This window comes from Lepisosteus oculatus, unplaced genomic scaffold, assembly GCF_040954835.1.
Source record: "Lepisosteus oculatus isolate fLepOcu1 unplaced genomic scaffold, fLepOcu1.hap2 HAP2_SCAFFOLD_74, whole genome shotgun sequence".
Lineage (NCBI taxonomy): Eukaryota > Metazoa > Chordata > Actinopteri > Semionotiformes > Lepisosteidae > Lepisosteus > Lepisosteus oculatus.
Genome location: NW_027168298.1, coordinates 259,560 through 275,804, shown reverse-complemented (window position 1 = coordinate 275,804; position 16,245 = coordinate 259,560). Strand labels below are relative to the sequence as shown.

Below are 16,245 nucleotides of genomic sequence, written 5' to 3'. Positions count from 1 at the left end.
CAATTACACGACTGCCTTGCAGACGAAGGGCAGTGAACTGCACCGGTAAGAGGGGAACAAGCGGCACTAGGCGACACCGAGGCATGAGCCCCAGCGAGGGGGGTTAGCTTGCATGGTACAGCGCTCGCTTTGTATGCGAGAGGTAGCGGGATCATTTCCCACGTCCTCCAGGTGTGTGCTTAGAGCTTGATGTGCCGAAAGGTGTCCTTTAGCCTGTGGTCACACCTTGCATGGAGAGCGTCATGCAGCTGTCAATCATTTCGCAGCCACGCCCCCTCTTCATCTTCTCTCTGCCTTAAGCGTCTCCGCCACTCTCTCTTGACATTTCATGTCAGCATGTCAGAAGTCCGAGTGACGTTTTTAATGGCTGAGTGAGGGCACGATGCTGAAGCAGAGAGGCCACTTCAGCCAGAGAGACTTGTGCTAGGTGAGATCTGAAAAACAGACTCGCAACAGAAACAGACCAAAAAAGTATCGGTGAGATCAAAAGGCAAATGCAACATCCAGCAGAGGGCGTCTAAAGATTAGGGAACGGGCGACTGAAATCCATATGAGGCAAACTTTCCGGCTGTGTACTGCAGCTGGCCTCGTTGGCGTAGTTGGTAGCACGTCAGTCTCATCATCTGAAGGTCCTGAGTTTGATCCCCACACGGGGCAGGGCTGCTTCCTCTCTTGCTCTTTTCAAACACTTGCGGCAACTGTTCGCTCATAACCACGTCTGGAATGCGTGACCTTTACACGGGGGAGAAGCAACGCCGCATCCCTTTTCTAAAGAACATTCACATTCAGAAATAAGTCAAGAAATTTGCCATTACTTTCGCTCGCGCTGCTGTCAGCCTGCCCATGTTGCCAAAGAAAGATTCACTCGGCGTCAACATGACAGAACAGCGATCACTTGAAAACACTGTTCCACACTCCGTAAGCAAGAACTTCAGTGTTTGCAGTCACCCGATATGCCGATAGTCAAAGGAGCACAAAACACGAAGCGTCAAAAGACAAGATGAGTTGATGGAAAGAGCGTTGAATTGATGAGCACAAAAGTTCAGCTCGTACAATAGGCAACGAAGGTCCCGGCGTCATCATCGCACTTGAAAGGACTGCCTTGCAGACTAAGGGCAGTGGGAGGTTGCTGTTTTGAGATGGAGGCATTGGGATGGTGGGCCGAGATCTATTCTTCTTAAGGAATTCTTCATCGTGAAAGATCGGTCCACAGGTCATCCAAAGAACTTACAAATTTTTTGGACTCGGGGAATCGCGTGCTTCCGGAAGGGAGTGAAGTGCTCAAACACATGACATGCCCCCTTGATCTCACATGCACAATTCTGCTGCAACATGCACAGCTACCGTCCACACCAGGCAGTGGGGCTTCAGCAGAATTTGCTACGCCACCTGCAATTACATATCCAGCTGCACACATATACATGGCCCCTCTGTCCTTTTCAGGATCTCAAAAAAAAGCATAGCGTGGTTTTCCTGCAACCTGATTGACCGCATCTCCCTCAGAATGTGCCCCGTTGCATTCATTGCTGAAGCAGGACGGAGGCTAACGGGCATGCCAGAACAGTTAGGCTCAGCGATCTCTCCAAAATATTGTGGTTGTAGTGGAAGAAATATGGTTTAAATTGTACCTTGGTATTTCAAACTCTCTCTAGAATGTTATCCATTTCTATTTTATTTTGACAGGAACTGGCTAATGACACTAGATGAAAAGAGAAGAAAGAAAACACAACGTTTCGGCCATGGAGCCTTCTTCAGGTGTGAGGGCTCCACGGCTGAAATGTTGTGTTTTCTTTCTTCTCTTTTAAGCATGGAATAGACCTATTACTTGTTCCTTTGCAGCCTACGCATGCTGACACAGCTCCCCACCTGAACTGCTAATGATGCCTGGTAGTTTGTGGTACTTGGGTATTGTCTTATGTTTGCTCAAACTGCATATGTGTGATTGCATATTTTTGGGTATTTTCATATGTCAATATTTAATTCACTGACATTCCTGTATGCTTGGAAGAAAGGTAGATTGGATTTGGCACAGGACGCCTGCCCATATTTGTTGATCATTGTTGGGCTGGAAAAACAATGATAAAAAGTGTATGAAAAAAGCTCTCTCGAATATTTCCCTTCTCTTCGCCATGGTTACACTGCCCGTTCTTTCCGTCTTTTGTCCTTCAACAAAGATTCCAGGGCTCTTTTTCCACCATAATATCAGAAGCCAAAAAATAACCATCTATTGTGTAAACAGCATTTATAATGTTGGTAGCTGGAAGAGGTCAAGTATGTTTGCAAGACCTAGCTGATTACACCACAGACTTACTTTGTTGTTGTCAGTTTTTTTTTTCTCTTTTAAAGGCTGTAGGTGGGGTGTGATGGACTGTACCACTATCATAGAAGATTTTTTCAGGACACATCGCAGTTCCATAGTAGAATTTATCAATAGTAGAATTCCATAGGACCTTATTTACCAACATATTACCCAGTGTGAGACTCTGCCAGTAAACCTCAGAGCATTGAGTTCTCCACTGATAAAGATGGCTGTCTGAAGTCATGAAATCCACTGCTGGGATGCCTGAGAGACAGTAATTGAATCTTGGCTGGAATTAGGCTTTCTATTAGTGTTGATCTTTGGGAATTATGTGGTAAAAAGGGAAAACTCCTTTACTTTAGTCACTTTGAATGTTCAAATGTACAGAACCTGCAAAACTAAGCAATGAAAAAAATCCATCACCACTCTCATGATAGCATAACTCATAGTCTCTGCTGTTGTGTAACAATACACACTTTCAATTTTCTTATCGCCTGTCTCCAGAGAGAATGTTGTTAGTGCTGATGACCTTGAATTAGACCTTGTTGACTCTGTAAAACAATCTTCCTCTGCTTGATTTTCACTCAGATTGATTTTGTTCTCAGATTATTCCTGGCAGGACTGAGTTTCTAGGAAATGAAAAGTGAAAGAAAAAGTACAGAAGATCAGCCCTTGAATATACAACATTGTGCAGTGAGATTGTTAAATGTATTAGCTGCTATCCTGTGCTAGAGCCTGTCGTGGTAAGCAGTGGATGACAGGATCTAGCACAGATACTAATGAAACACTGTTAATGAAAGATAAAACACTTGAGTCTTATTTTAGTTTTCCATTTCCCTTTCATTTGTGATGTACTGTACAACAGGCCACAGAACATGCACAAAAACAGATATGCACACATTCACACCATGCAATGACAGTCTGCCCAGTCAGAATCTGAGCTGAGGTATCAGAATTCTGAATTCCCTGAATTCTGTCATGGATCATCCACAATAAGGGCAATATTTGAACACGAGGATCCCCAGGAGAGAGCCTAGTAACATAAATCTTGGAGCAAAAGCAGATGATTAACTTCATAGTTTGTGTGGTTGAGCCAAAGTTGAACATGAGGATATGTGAGTCACCATTCTTAGAAATGGATCCAACTTCAGACAGGCGTCAAAAGTAAGAGTATACAGTGCTGGGGCAATGACACTTCAATGATCAGAAGGATAACAAGAGTTTTAATGCATTGAAATTGATTTTCTGGTGATGCACACTGTCATGGAACTATTAATTTTTAAGGATCACTTACTGACGTCAGACAGCTGCCAATTCTCCAGACTGGAAGGATGAACAGTTTATCCCCCTAGGTACCATATTTCCATATTTCGAAGCATTGGAATAATACATGTCATACAGCAACATAAAAACAGGAAGACAAGTATCACAGCCCCTATAATCGGTGTTAGTAACTTAAAAGAAAAACATTCCCCCTGGCCCAAACAGTGATTCTAACCAGGAGAGAAAAGCCGGTGTATCTTTTATGCCTCTCTCTTTATTCACCTTGTCTTTTAGTTCTTTCAAATGCTGAATAGCGAGCGTAAGATTTCCGTAATCATAGTCATTAGCTGGAATATATGTACAACAGGAGTCTCCTACTAAAGCATAGACTCCTCCAGATGCTGCATTTTGAAGGTCCAGCACGAACCTGTTCTGAAGTGCCATTAATCTAACTCCCCTTAATTCTTGTTTGATAGCGTCTAAGCCTTCTAACGTGATATTAATAAAAGAGTACATTTCATAAAAAGTCGCATGGGTGAGGCTGTAGAATGAGGCATTAAAGCACATATATAACAAGATGCATTAAATTTCTTTAACTTTACAGTATGATTTATAAATTTATACCACAAATTACTCATATCCCCCTCATTATCAGTTTCATTCAGCCAGTTTGTATACAAAGAGGCTTCGTGTTTAGATTCTTCCTCTTTTGGGGTGGTGACAGGCTTCTACATAAAAAGGAAAAAGGCTGTGCACATCAGTCCCAAGCAGGTTATCCCCATCTGTCCTTGTGGAGACATCACTCCTGTGCTTTGCTCAGTTCGTTTGTGACCTTTTTACAGTGGGAAGCATGAATCCAGGGCACCATTTCTGTGACCTTCACAGCAGTGGCAGTGGTCAGCAGCACCTGGTACAGCCCCCTCCACCTGAGTGAACACCATTTCTTTTTCCTGAAGTCTTTCACCAGAATCCAGTCTCCTTATTCACTCATTAGTTCTTACAGCACAGGTAAATCCCTGTGGGCTGGAGCCCAGCATAATCCTAGGCTTTTTTGGTCAACATTGGTCAACAGATTGGTCAACAACTGGGTAATAACTCTTAGAAAAATCTACACATTGTTCCCCTGCCTCAGCTGTGACGTTTTGCAGAACAATTCTAGCTGAAGTTGTAAAATTTCTCTTTGTTCCGTTCCTGCAAAACATCTTATTATGAACAAATAAACCACAATAATCATTTGCATCTAGGGGAATCACTCCCAAGAGTAACCCCCCTTAAAACTATATTGTTCTACCCATCAGGTTCTGCCACTAGATAAGGGAACCTTTCCCATGAAATCATTTTTTGACCTTCATGATCCCTTCAGGGCGTACAATTAGCACAGAAGCAGCAGCTTTAGTCCACATGTTTTTCAAACAGGATATTAACGATATGATCATAACGAATAATACCAGACCCACAAATATGTATTGAACCAGAGACCCTCTCCATGTTCCTAGCACAGACTGTAGCCATGCACCAATACCCCAATCATCTGGATTGCAGGATTTACGAAGAAAATTATTTTCGCAGTAATTAATTTATTATATTTACTATATTTATTATACACGTGTAAATTAATTACTGCGAAAATAATTTACTTCGTACACTGTGCAGAGTGCCGTATACTCCTAGTTGCGGCACACACGATACATACAGTAAAAAGCCTCAGGCACTGTGTTAGATGTGTTTTCGACGTTATATATGCGTTTATTAATGTCGTCGATTTTACGGTTGCAATTCGACGTTGATTATACGTCGAGGCGACGTATATATACGTATAGCCGTATTTTCGCCGTGAATATACGTATATTCGACGAATCAATGCCCACTGGGTAAACTCTTGAGCAAACTCTGAACCAGCTCTAAGGAAACTAATCCGATTAGACGTTACTTTGACTCATCTTTTTACGCTCAGTGCTGGATTGCTCAAACTCCAGCTAGGGTTAGGGTTAGCATTCCCACGCTACTTAGACACTTTGTTTACGCTCAGTGCTGGATTTTGGGAACTTCAGGACGAGTGGGAATTTTCTCCTATCTGTCAATTCTGTTTTGTTTTGGAGACTCTTGGCTGCCTATGTTGTACAGTGCAGCGTGAAGGAAACATTTTCCAAAACTGTGTCAGCTCAAAAGTTGTAAGAAAACCTCTCCAGCTGCTTTAACTCTCTTCATATTTGTCATTTAATGTGACACTCGATGTATAACTGGAGCCTCACATATGCAAATGGTGAGGCTCCAGTTCGACACCACTTTACAGTATCTGACAAAAGCATGGCAGACTGTGCCATGACCGGCAGATAACTTCTGCTTATTTTTACCATATTAAACATTGGAAATCCAACCACTTGCATTTGTGACACTTGATTTTGACTCCACCTAAGACACTCTTAAATCTTCAAACACTTTTCTCTTCTCCCGCAACACTCTTGTCTTTCGGCACTATGTGGCAGCGTTGCATGACAACCCATCTCACCACGGAAAGGAACCTAACAGCTTTGGTAAGAGAGGAGAAAAGAACCTGGCCCGTACGGGGATCGAACCCGTGACCTTGGCGTTATTAGCACCACGCTCTAACCAACTGAGCTAACCAGCCTCACGACAGTGGTCCTCTCTGTGCTGCAAAAAATCGAACTCAGGGAATTTCTTTTGCCCTCCTTTGAATAGAAAGCCGTGTAATTCAGTGTACGGGCTTTTTTCGTGCAGTTTCATGGTTCTTGTAACCCAAATCCTACACTGGCCTGAAGTGTCCCCCCATTTCACAGCATTTTTCAGCTGATTTAAAATGTACCTAAAGGAGAAGCATTATTGAAGACCATCAATTACCAAGAGCTTTTGTCAAAGGTTTTGGTGGTCACTTTTAATGACCACAGAGCACTATGACCTCGGTTTTACATCTCATCCGAAAGACAGCGCCCTTTTACAACACAGCGTCTCCGTCACTATGCTGGGACATTGGGACCCGCACAGACCTCAGGGTGAGCGCCCCCCCGCCGGCACCATTAACACCGCATCCAGCTGGAAGCTTTGTTTTTCCCTGTAGCTCACCCTCATCCGGGTACTGACCTGGCTCACACCTGCTTAGCTTCAGTGGGTTTTCAGTTGCGAGTTGCAAGGGGATGCAAGTGATGGAGCCGCTCGCTGCAAAAGCCACTGCATTGGCCGGGAATCAAACCCAAGCCTCCCGCGTGGCAGGCACGAATTCTACCACTGAACCACCAACGCTCAGTGTCTGGGCCTTCAAAAAAGACGCTTTTTTGGTGCTCTGTGCAAAAAGCGTCGACATATGCTTCCAGCTGCAAAATGCCATTCGCGGACGCTGAAGAATTTATTTCCAAGGCAGCGGGTACAAGCGATTGGGCGTTTTAAAACCACCAGGAAAAGCAAAGAGGCGCGCTTCTTTGCTTGCGCCGGAACACACCGACTGGAGGCGGACAACATAGTCGGCAGGATTTGAACCTGCGCGGGGAGACCCCAATGGATTTCTAGTCCATCGCCTTAACCACTCGGCCACGACTACAGCAAGCCCCACCGCCGCTGCGTTCTTGCTACAATCTTACCTGGATCGCGAGGCGCCGGCGGAAGCCTATTTCAAAGTCGTTCTCCGTTTCAAAAAAACATTTCCAAAATACAAGCCTTGCAGACAGACACGCCTCAGAGGACTTAAGGGTGGCTTCATGTCTGAATGATAAAGTCTCCCCGTCCGGACATGAAAATGCCACTTTGTTACACACAAAAAAAGAATCAACAACAGAGAAATGCCCACAAGCATTTGAAAAGCCGCACCACGTCGCACTTGAAATAGCTCTTACATTAGTGGTAGACGCAGGAATCGCCTTTTTATTTACGCTCTTACCAACGCGATGGAAAGCAAAACAAAGCAAAGCAGAGCAAAACAAAACGAACAAACGAAAACCCTCATGTCCCGCACTTGCATATAACGCTGTTACGTCCCCAAGCGGTATTGTACGTCATCCTAGCACTGCACGCCGGGGCGTATGGTATATGGGAACGAGCACACGCCACGAATCGTCTCGAATCACTCCCTACAGCTGTAAGGTGCCTTGAAGCGTGCACCCCCAACATTCTTCTTTGCTCATCTGTGAAAGGTAAACTCTTGACCAAACTCTGAACTAGCTCTAAGGAAACTAATCCGATTAGATGTTACTTTGACTCATCATTTAAGGGATCCTTGTTAATTGGAGAAATCAATGATTTCGAATGAATTCTGTATGCGTTAAAAGACAGCTATACACAGAAAACACGCAGGACACTGCTCATGATGTTTCCCGAGCCGAAACACAGTGCGTTTTTCCAAGCCATCTGACCAAGCCTGCCCCCTGAAAACTGCAGGAGATCGTGCAAAGACGTTCAAGTTTGTAACTACTGCACGCACAGGAAGCAGAATAAATTCCTCTTTTCAAACTGTCAAAGGTTTGCTTTGCGAACGCTGCAGGGCATCGCACAATCTCTTTTGAACAGGGACAAACGATTTCTTATGGGGCGCAGTAAGTACAGACGTTTAAAAAGCTCCACTCATGCCAATGATGCAGCATGAAGAAGCGCAACCTAAAGTTTGCATTCCTAGCACTGTTGCAACCTAGCACTGTTGCATTCCCCGCATCAGTAGCTAAGAGAATATAATTTACGACTCTTGTTAATGCAGTTTCAGAAACCAGACTGAAATTTCTCAAGTATATTATTTGAATCCATTTGATGTTGGGCAACAACTATTCTTTCAAGACTTTTAGATTGAAATGGGACCTTTGAGACAGGCCTGTAGTTGTTAAGAACTTGTGGATCCAAATTTGACTTCTTAAGGAGCGGTCTAAGAACCACTACCTTAAATTGATCATGTACGACGCCTGACGCAAGCGATGCATTCATCATACTAATTATAGGTCCTGCCAGTCCTTCGAGGGAATCTTTGACTAGCTGAGTGGGGATGGGATCTAGCAAACAGGTGGTTTACTTTGTCTTACGTCTGTGTTCATGAGTCCACCATAAGAAGAAATCTGAACAGGAGTGGTGATCATGCGAGGTCACCATGGAGGAAACCACTGCTCTCCCCCCCAAAAAAACCACCACTGCCCCTCTCAAGTTTGCTAAAGACCACATGGATGTTCCACAGCAACTCCTGGAACAATGTTCTGTGGACAGACGTGACAAAAGTTGAACTTGTTGGTAAATGTGCACAGCGTTATGTTTGGAGATAACAAAACACTGCATACCAACTCCAAAACCTCATCCCACCTGGGAAGCATGGCGGAGGCTGTACGGCTTGCAATCATCGAGGGACCGATGAATTCCGAGATGTATCAGGAAATTCTACAGCAGAATGTCAGGGTGTCTGCCTGTGATCTAAAACTCGAAAGACGCTGGGTCTTGCAACATGACAAAAACAAAGGAGTACATCAACAACAGAGTGGCTGAAACAGAAGAAATTCCGTATGTTGGGATGGCCAAGTAAGAGTCCTGACCCCAATCCCATTGAAGTGCTGTGGCGTGATCGGAAGCAGGCCATTCAGCGCAAGACATCCCAAAAATATACATGAACTGAAACAGTTTTGCATAGAGGAATAGGCCAAAATACCTCCTAACCGCTGCTCAGGTCTGACAAGCCGCTACAGAAAGTGGGGGTTGAGGTTTTTGTCATAAAGGAGGTTCCACTAGCTCCTTAATATAAGGGTTCACGTACTTTTTCCATCAATGACCTTGATTGTTTAAACCATTTGGTCAATAAAGAAACAGCAATGTCAAATGTTGGGTGTGTGTTCTTTGTTAAATCAGACTCTCTTTATTAATTATTATGACTTAGATAAAGATAAGATCACATGTTAGGAGCCATTCATGCAGAAATCCACATCATTCCGAAGGGCTGTTTACAAAAGTTTTTCTCCCAACTGTATGTGAGAGAAAAGCAGAGACGCTCACTGAGTAAGGTGGGGTTGCAGCTTTGCAAATCACAAGGACATTTGTACGCTCAAAAAGGGACAGGAGCACCCCAGATGGGACTCGAACCCACAATCCCTGGCTTAGGAGGCCAGTGCCTTATCCATTAGGCCACTGGGGCACACTGGGTTGGGTCGATCACGCTGATGAAGAGCCAGTTTTTTTTTTCCTTTGATTTTTCAAAGGGATCCCCAAAATTAGGGAAGTTAGGCAGCAGAAGGTTTACTGTGACCTGAGAAGGGCCGGCATCCAATCACGGTGGTACACACACACGCTCTCACTCATCTGAGCTACACGGCTACCAAGATGATCTCAGGTGCGCCGAGCTGGTACGGAACATATTGAACTGATCGACGGCGAATTGTCTCTCAGACAGGCTTTTCACCTCTAAGCTCCCTGACTGACAGTGATCAGCTAGGTAGTGAAACAGTCAGCTGCTTCTAAGCCTTAAACAGCTGCATCTCGGCGCTTCCACGGAGTGATTATTTGAAAGCCGAACATCGCCCATTGGGAACACCTTACTATCACTAGTTTAAGAGACTCTTAAGGTCTTGTAGAGGTGCCTGTCTAATAGCATGCTCTTTGCAAGCTATAGGTGTTTAGGCTGAGGCAGAATGCCTGTTAACAAAATGTTTTTCTAAAGGGGCCTCGCACTCTTTTCCAAGCAATGGTCACCATCCCCACCGAGTGTCACAATGAAGTCATGTCCTAGGACATCACCTGTTAGTCTCCATTTGTCTGCCACCAACACTTTAGGTTACGGGGTCACAACCGCACCCCGGAGAGCAGAGGAGCCGTTGGCGTTCTGGCAGCGCAGATTGGGCTGAAGGTGGGGCGCTTGAATCTCCCTGTTGGAGGCCGTCTGAAACTGACCCAAGCCTTTCCCTTGAATTAAATCACTTGTTTCCTTTGAGCCGTTTCAGAGACTGCTCCAGAGTTTACCTTGCACAGATGCGCAAAGATTAATGATGGGGGTGCACGCTTCCAACTGTAGGCGCCTTACAACTGTAGGGACTGATTAGAGACAATTCGTAGCGTGTGCTCATTTCTCTCTATTCCCCGTGTTGCAGTGGTAGGATGACATAAATTCCTGCTTCGACACGTAACGGCATTATAATCAAGTGCAGGAGCTGAGGGCTTTAGTTTTGTTTCGTTTTCCATGGCGTTCGTAAGCGCGCAAATCAAAGGCAATTCCTGCGTCTAACACGAATGTAAATGCTTTTGAAAGTGCAGTGTGGTGCTGCTTGTAAAAACCATTTGTGGTTTGTTGATGTTTTTTCTGTCTGCCAAAGTTGCATTTTGACATCCGGACTGGGGGACTTTATCATTTGAACGTGAAGCCAGCCTTAAACCCTCTAAGGCGTGTCTGTCTGCCGGCACGAATCTTGTGAAAGGTATTTTTTTTTAACGGAGAGCGACTTTAAAAAGGTTTCCGCAGCCACCTCGCACTCCGTGTTAGATTATAGGAGGAATGCGGCGGCAGCGAGCTCGTTTTTGTCGTGGCCGAGTGGTTAAGTGCGTTTGGGACTCCCCGCGCAGGTTCGGAACTCGACGACTCCGGCGTCTGCCGCACGTCGCCTTGTGCCTGCGCGGCAAAGGCAAAGTGCCGCTTCTCCTTTCCCGGTACTATAAAAACGCTAAATCGCTTGGACCCGCTGCCATGGAAAGCAGTTCTTCAGATAACCACACATTTTGCGTTCGCACCTCTGGTGCTCTACTTATGCCTTTGAAAACCTAATGAATAAAGCTGAAAGAACCGACACGATATGTAGGTGCTCGTAAAGCACGCAGTAAAGAACTGTTAACAGCAAGGGTTTCAGTGGGTTAACTGAGGAGAAGGCATCATCGCTAATTGTTGACTTTTTATTTGGTGTTAGAAACACTCTTACTGTGCATGACGTGCAACAAATGTAGCCACAGAAATTGCATCACGCTTTCATGTATGCTATTGCAGACACCAACGTTGCCTAGATAGAAAACCGAAATAGCCGTGGGTTTGCTTGCTGGTCTGAAGGATCTCTCTTCGAATCTCTATCATTTGTCAATGGAAGTAAAAGGCGCTGAAATCTCATACGTTCAGAATCAAACCCGCAGCTGTTGTTCGACTTTATTTCTTGACTAATTATAACTGAGTGTCGCATGAGCAGTTACGTAAACTTGTCTGGTATATTTGAACACAAATGCCGTTCTTCAATTAAAACTAACAGTACATTGTCAGGGACATTCAGTTCTATACAAACAAGAGACAGACAAGAGAATATTTCTACCTTTCATGTGGACTACGTGTTGACTTACTGATCGGAATAATTGAAAAGTTCGGGCTCATAGCCGATGCAGTGCGTGCTAATTAGAACAACAGCAACGCTGAGCTCTCAGCACCGTACTGAGCCCAGGTGTTTTTCTAAAGCTGTCAGGTGCAGTTCATTTACATGAAGGAAATCTCTTACTGGGTACGATTACAATGCAGTAAGTAGCACAGACTGCTTAGGGAGTAGCCCGATGCATTTAAAATCGACCCGAACCAGGCAGGAGTCAAACCTGCAATTTCCTGATTCGTAGTCAGAAGCGTTATCCATTGCACCACTGGCCCTGGTGTGACACTGCAGGACTGTAACCCAGTGAGATCAGCACTGCAACTAGTAAAATATTACCTCCGGTCCATTCTTTTCCAAAAGTGAGAAACATCTGTTTTCTACATTTTGTCTGTTTTAAAACCATATCTCTTTAAACCAAACCAAGAGTTTGTCTTTTGCACTGATATTCTGATTCATTTCGATTTCAAAGAAAAAAAAAACATTATCTTCCAAAGCATCATAAAATTGTCCCTTCTTCCAGACTGTACTTCTCTCTTGTAGTAGTACAGCAGACCTTTCCAGGTGAGCAGATCACAGAGTCCGAAATGAGCTTCCTCCATCAAGCAAAGTACCTGAACATGACTCTGTCTTCATAAAAGCGCCCCTGTAATAAAGAAATTAAATCCGAACTCAAGAGGGCAGTTGCCTACTGAAGTTCAAGAAGTCATCAATTTTAACCTAGCAACACATTAAAGGCTGCATCTATACAAGAACGATTCTAGAAATGCTCACCAGATTACGTTTTAAGACGGAACTGCGCCTCAGGTTCCTCCGAGATCTTAACTCGGATGGTAGGATTCAGAGTCCGGAGTGCGGACTGATGGCGCACGGAGGGTCCATATACTGTGGATCCCTCAGTGATCTTCCGCGTAGTCAAACCGCCAGCGTGTGACTCCCCTGTCACCTGTCCTCTCTCCTCTGTGCAGCGGAGCCCGATTCACGGCAAAGTGAAAAAAAATATGCCCTCAACGTGAGATTTACTCTGGAGTGAGGATAGATGTTACCTTTTTATCATTGAACAGGATGTATGTGATGTGGCGACTATGTTCAATTTTGTATCCTGTTTAAAAGATTAAGGACTGGAGTGAGCGTGATTTACCACCCTTTCAGCTAAGAACCCAACGTGCGCACCGTTTAAGCTGCATAGACTCGGTCGTTTAACTCTTCTCCATTAGCAGGGTTAAGGTTAAAGAAAAAAAACATTGCTGACTTCTTTTTTTTTGCCAGCTGCTAGCGCTGATTAGCAAGGTTTGTATTTCATGTTTTGCAAGTTGCATCTATTTTAAGAAAAACAAGTCGTGTTAAAGACAGGAAAGGAATACTTGTGTTTAATTAAGTCTAGCGGTTGTCTGCTGGGATTCAGACCCAGGGTCTCCTGTTCACTAGACAGGTGCTTTAACCAACTAAGCCACGGCTCCCCAGGAGTGCTGTCCTTTTGCAGCCACTTGGACACACCACTCAGACACATCTGCATTCGGTGTGTGCTCCGCCTGCTCGCTGAGCAAGTTGCCACCTTTACATACAATAGCAACATCGACACCAAGAGAAAGGATGACAAATGGCTTTCATCTGGAACTTTTCATGTCCAAGGAGCTCAATGTGCTTTCTGTGTACAACAGGGCGACTGAACTCCACACTGGCCACTGAACCACAGCAGTGGCTTGCTGGCTTGACATCTCCCAAGGAAAATGTTGAAATCGCACGTGGAACAGGAAAATGACTCTCAGGTGCCCATTGCTCATTTTCAGACACATTTATGCAATACTTTCACCATGCGTTGAGCAATAGGGATTAAAGATACCAGAGGTAAGGTTTAAAAGTGATTCTGAGGTGCAACACATCAGCGATACAGCTAGGCATCTGAAATGCGGGGTTTGAGAGCCCTTCAGGGAACACCGTACCCTAAAGGTACCAGAAGTCATCTGGAGCGCGCCAACTCAGTTGGGACAGCCCAGTTCTGTTGACGAGGTGGCTGATTGGTTAAGGCGATGGCTTGTTAATCCATTGTGCTCTGCATGTATGGGTTCGAATCCCACTCTCGTCGGTTTCCATGTCTGACATGTGTGCCCGTTCGACGTTGGCCCTCCTGTCGTTTGCTCCAGAACTAGAGCCATACATTTTCTAGCGGTGGCTGAACATGGTACAGTAGGCTAACATCGGTATCGAGCAGTGACAGTAACAGTATTTATGTGCCGCTGCTCCCAAGTGGCTCTGGGTTGAGACCGCGTTTTCACTTACTTGCAACGCAAACGGAGAAAGCGATTTTTGACAGTCTCTTGAGAGACTGCGCTAGGTGTTTAGGGATAGACTTTGTCAGTTCCCCCTGGGATGATGGCCTCTCAAATAGTTTGTGATTCCTCTAGACGTTTATACAGTAGAAGCCTGCTTCGTGGCTTAAATCCAAGCTAAGGAAACGAATTAGAGGTCTGATGCAGAACTGCGAATTCAATGAACGGGAACACTACAGTACATTGCACTGTATGTGTGAGGAAAGCTGCCCCCTTCTGTCCCTTGTCGACCGAACAGAGGACTGTAAAGGATACCGCTAAGAAACTTTAGGATGCTGGTTGGAATACAGCTCCAAAGAAGCCCCTTTGGGTGTTATGTCATCAAAAAGTAAGAACAGCGAATCTCCCTTTGATCAAAAGCGGAACAGAACTGTTTTCCGTGGAGCAGCTTTCAGACCCGTAGACCTGTTTTATTTGTAGGGCAGGGCGCATTCCCAAACGCGAATCTCCTGTTTTAGAAATGCTTTGGGCGGCGTGAAGTGAAAATAAGAAATGGGCTCCAGATGCACATGGAAGCAATCAAGTGTTTCATCCGAGCTGTTTCAAAGACTGCTCAAAAGCTTTCCTTTCACAGAGGCGCAACGATTAATGATGGGGGTGCACCCTTCAATGCGCCTTCCCAGTGGACATTGATTCGTCGAATATATGTATATTTACGGCGAAAATACGGCTATACGTATATATACGTCGCCTCGACGTATAATCAACGTCGAATTGCAACCGTAAAATCGACGACATGAATAAACGCATATATAACATCGAAAACACATCTAACACAGTGCCTGAGGCTTTTTACTGTATGTATCGTGTGTGCCGCAACTAGGAGTATACGGCACTCTGCACAGTGTACGAAGTAAATTATTTTCGCAGTAATTAATTTATTATATTTACTATATTTATTATATACGTGTAAATTAATTACTGCGAAAATAATTTACTTCGTACATTGTGCAGAGATTCTAGACGAATTGCAGACCACATTTAGACGTCTAAGGTATGCGTTTAATAGATGCAGCCATTCAAAATGCGCGGTAAAAACCCGCGGTACAGTAACCTACCCACAAGCCACCGCGGGGCACCAGAGGGTAGCGCAGGGCAAGTGATTGGCTGGCCAAAATGACCGACAGGGGCACTCGTGGTGCATTGGTTGGTAGTGCAAAGATTTAATCATTTAATGTCTTTACTGTGCACATTTTAATCCGCTTAGTTTTGAATATTTATATGGATTTTACCACTAAAGGGAAATTTTAGTAGCTGAGCATAAAAAGAAGAGGAGCATAACGCATCTGAAGGTCATAAACGATATTAATTTAGGAACATAAACATTACTGTATGTATGTAAACTGTACTGTGTATGGCTGGTCTTGGTAGTTTAAAGAAAAAATACACACCAGTCTTCCATTTCTCCCTAAACATTTTAAGCATGAAAGTTTTATGAAACGGTACCCAAATATGCGATTGCTGTATAGAATGAATTTTAATTTAAAAAAATTATTTAACACGAACATTAAGCTGTTTACATCTTCCGCCTGAGTACAGTCACCCGTTGCTACCCAACGCAGAATGGTGATTGGCTGACACCATCTGACACCCCTCTGATTGGAGAAAAAAGACGTGCTGGTTTGCTATACATACTGTACCAGGAAGAGGATTTCTTTCTATTCAAAACGTGTATTTTAAAAGTTTAAGAAGTAAAAACCTTACAGCGTACACAGATTTCTAAACTGATCAGGATCGTTATCTTTGTCTTATGCATAATAATGTTCACCGTTCTGTCCAGCAAATTAATAATAAACTTTATTTTATATAGCTTTTTAAACGAATAAGTAATTAGATTGCTCATAAACCTAATCACTTGCCTTTTCTTTTTATTTAGGCTCAGATTTCAACTATAGATCGTATTATTAATAACCATAATAACAACCAACCAACAAAAACAACCATATAAACATAATACCAACCAAAAACATAGATAACAACCACAATACAAAATCAAATAATCAAACCATTTTACTCTGGCAAAGTCCTACAATTATCATAATCCCGCCCCTTATGC

General features: G+C 44.0%; 3 non-coding genes across 3 annotated transcripts; all 3 read right to left on the bottom strand.

The window, feature by feature from the left end:
• Nucleotides 1–6,117: 6,117 nt before the first annotated feature.
• trnai-aau (transfer RNA isoleucine (anticodon AAU)) lies at nucleotides 6,118–6,191 on the bottom strand. Its single transcript has one exon. It is a non-coding gene; the product is annotated as a tRNA-Ile (tRNA).
• Nucleotides 6,192–7,033: 842 nt separating this feature from the next.
• On the bottom strand, nucleotides 7,034–7,115 carry trnas-aga (transfer RNA serine (anticodon AGA)). Its single transcript has one exon. It is a non-coding gene; the product is annotated as a tRNA-Ser (tRNA).
• Nucleotides 7,116–9,595: 2,480 nt separating this feature from the next.
• trnar-ccu (transfer RNA arginine (anticodon CCU)) lies at nucleotides 9,596–9,668 on the bottom strand. Its single transcript has one exon. It is a non-coding gene; the product is annotated as a tRNA-Arg (tRNA).
• Nucleotides 9,669–16,245: the final 6,577 nt, after the last annotated feature.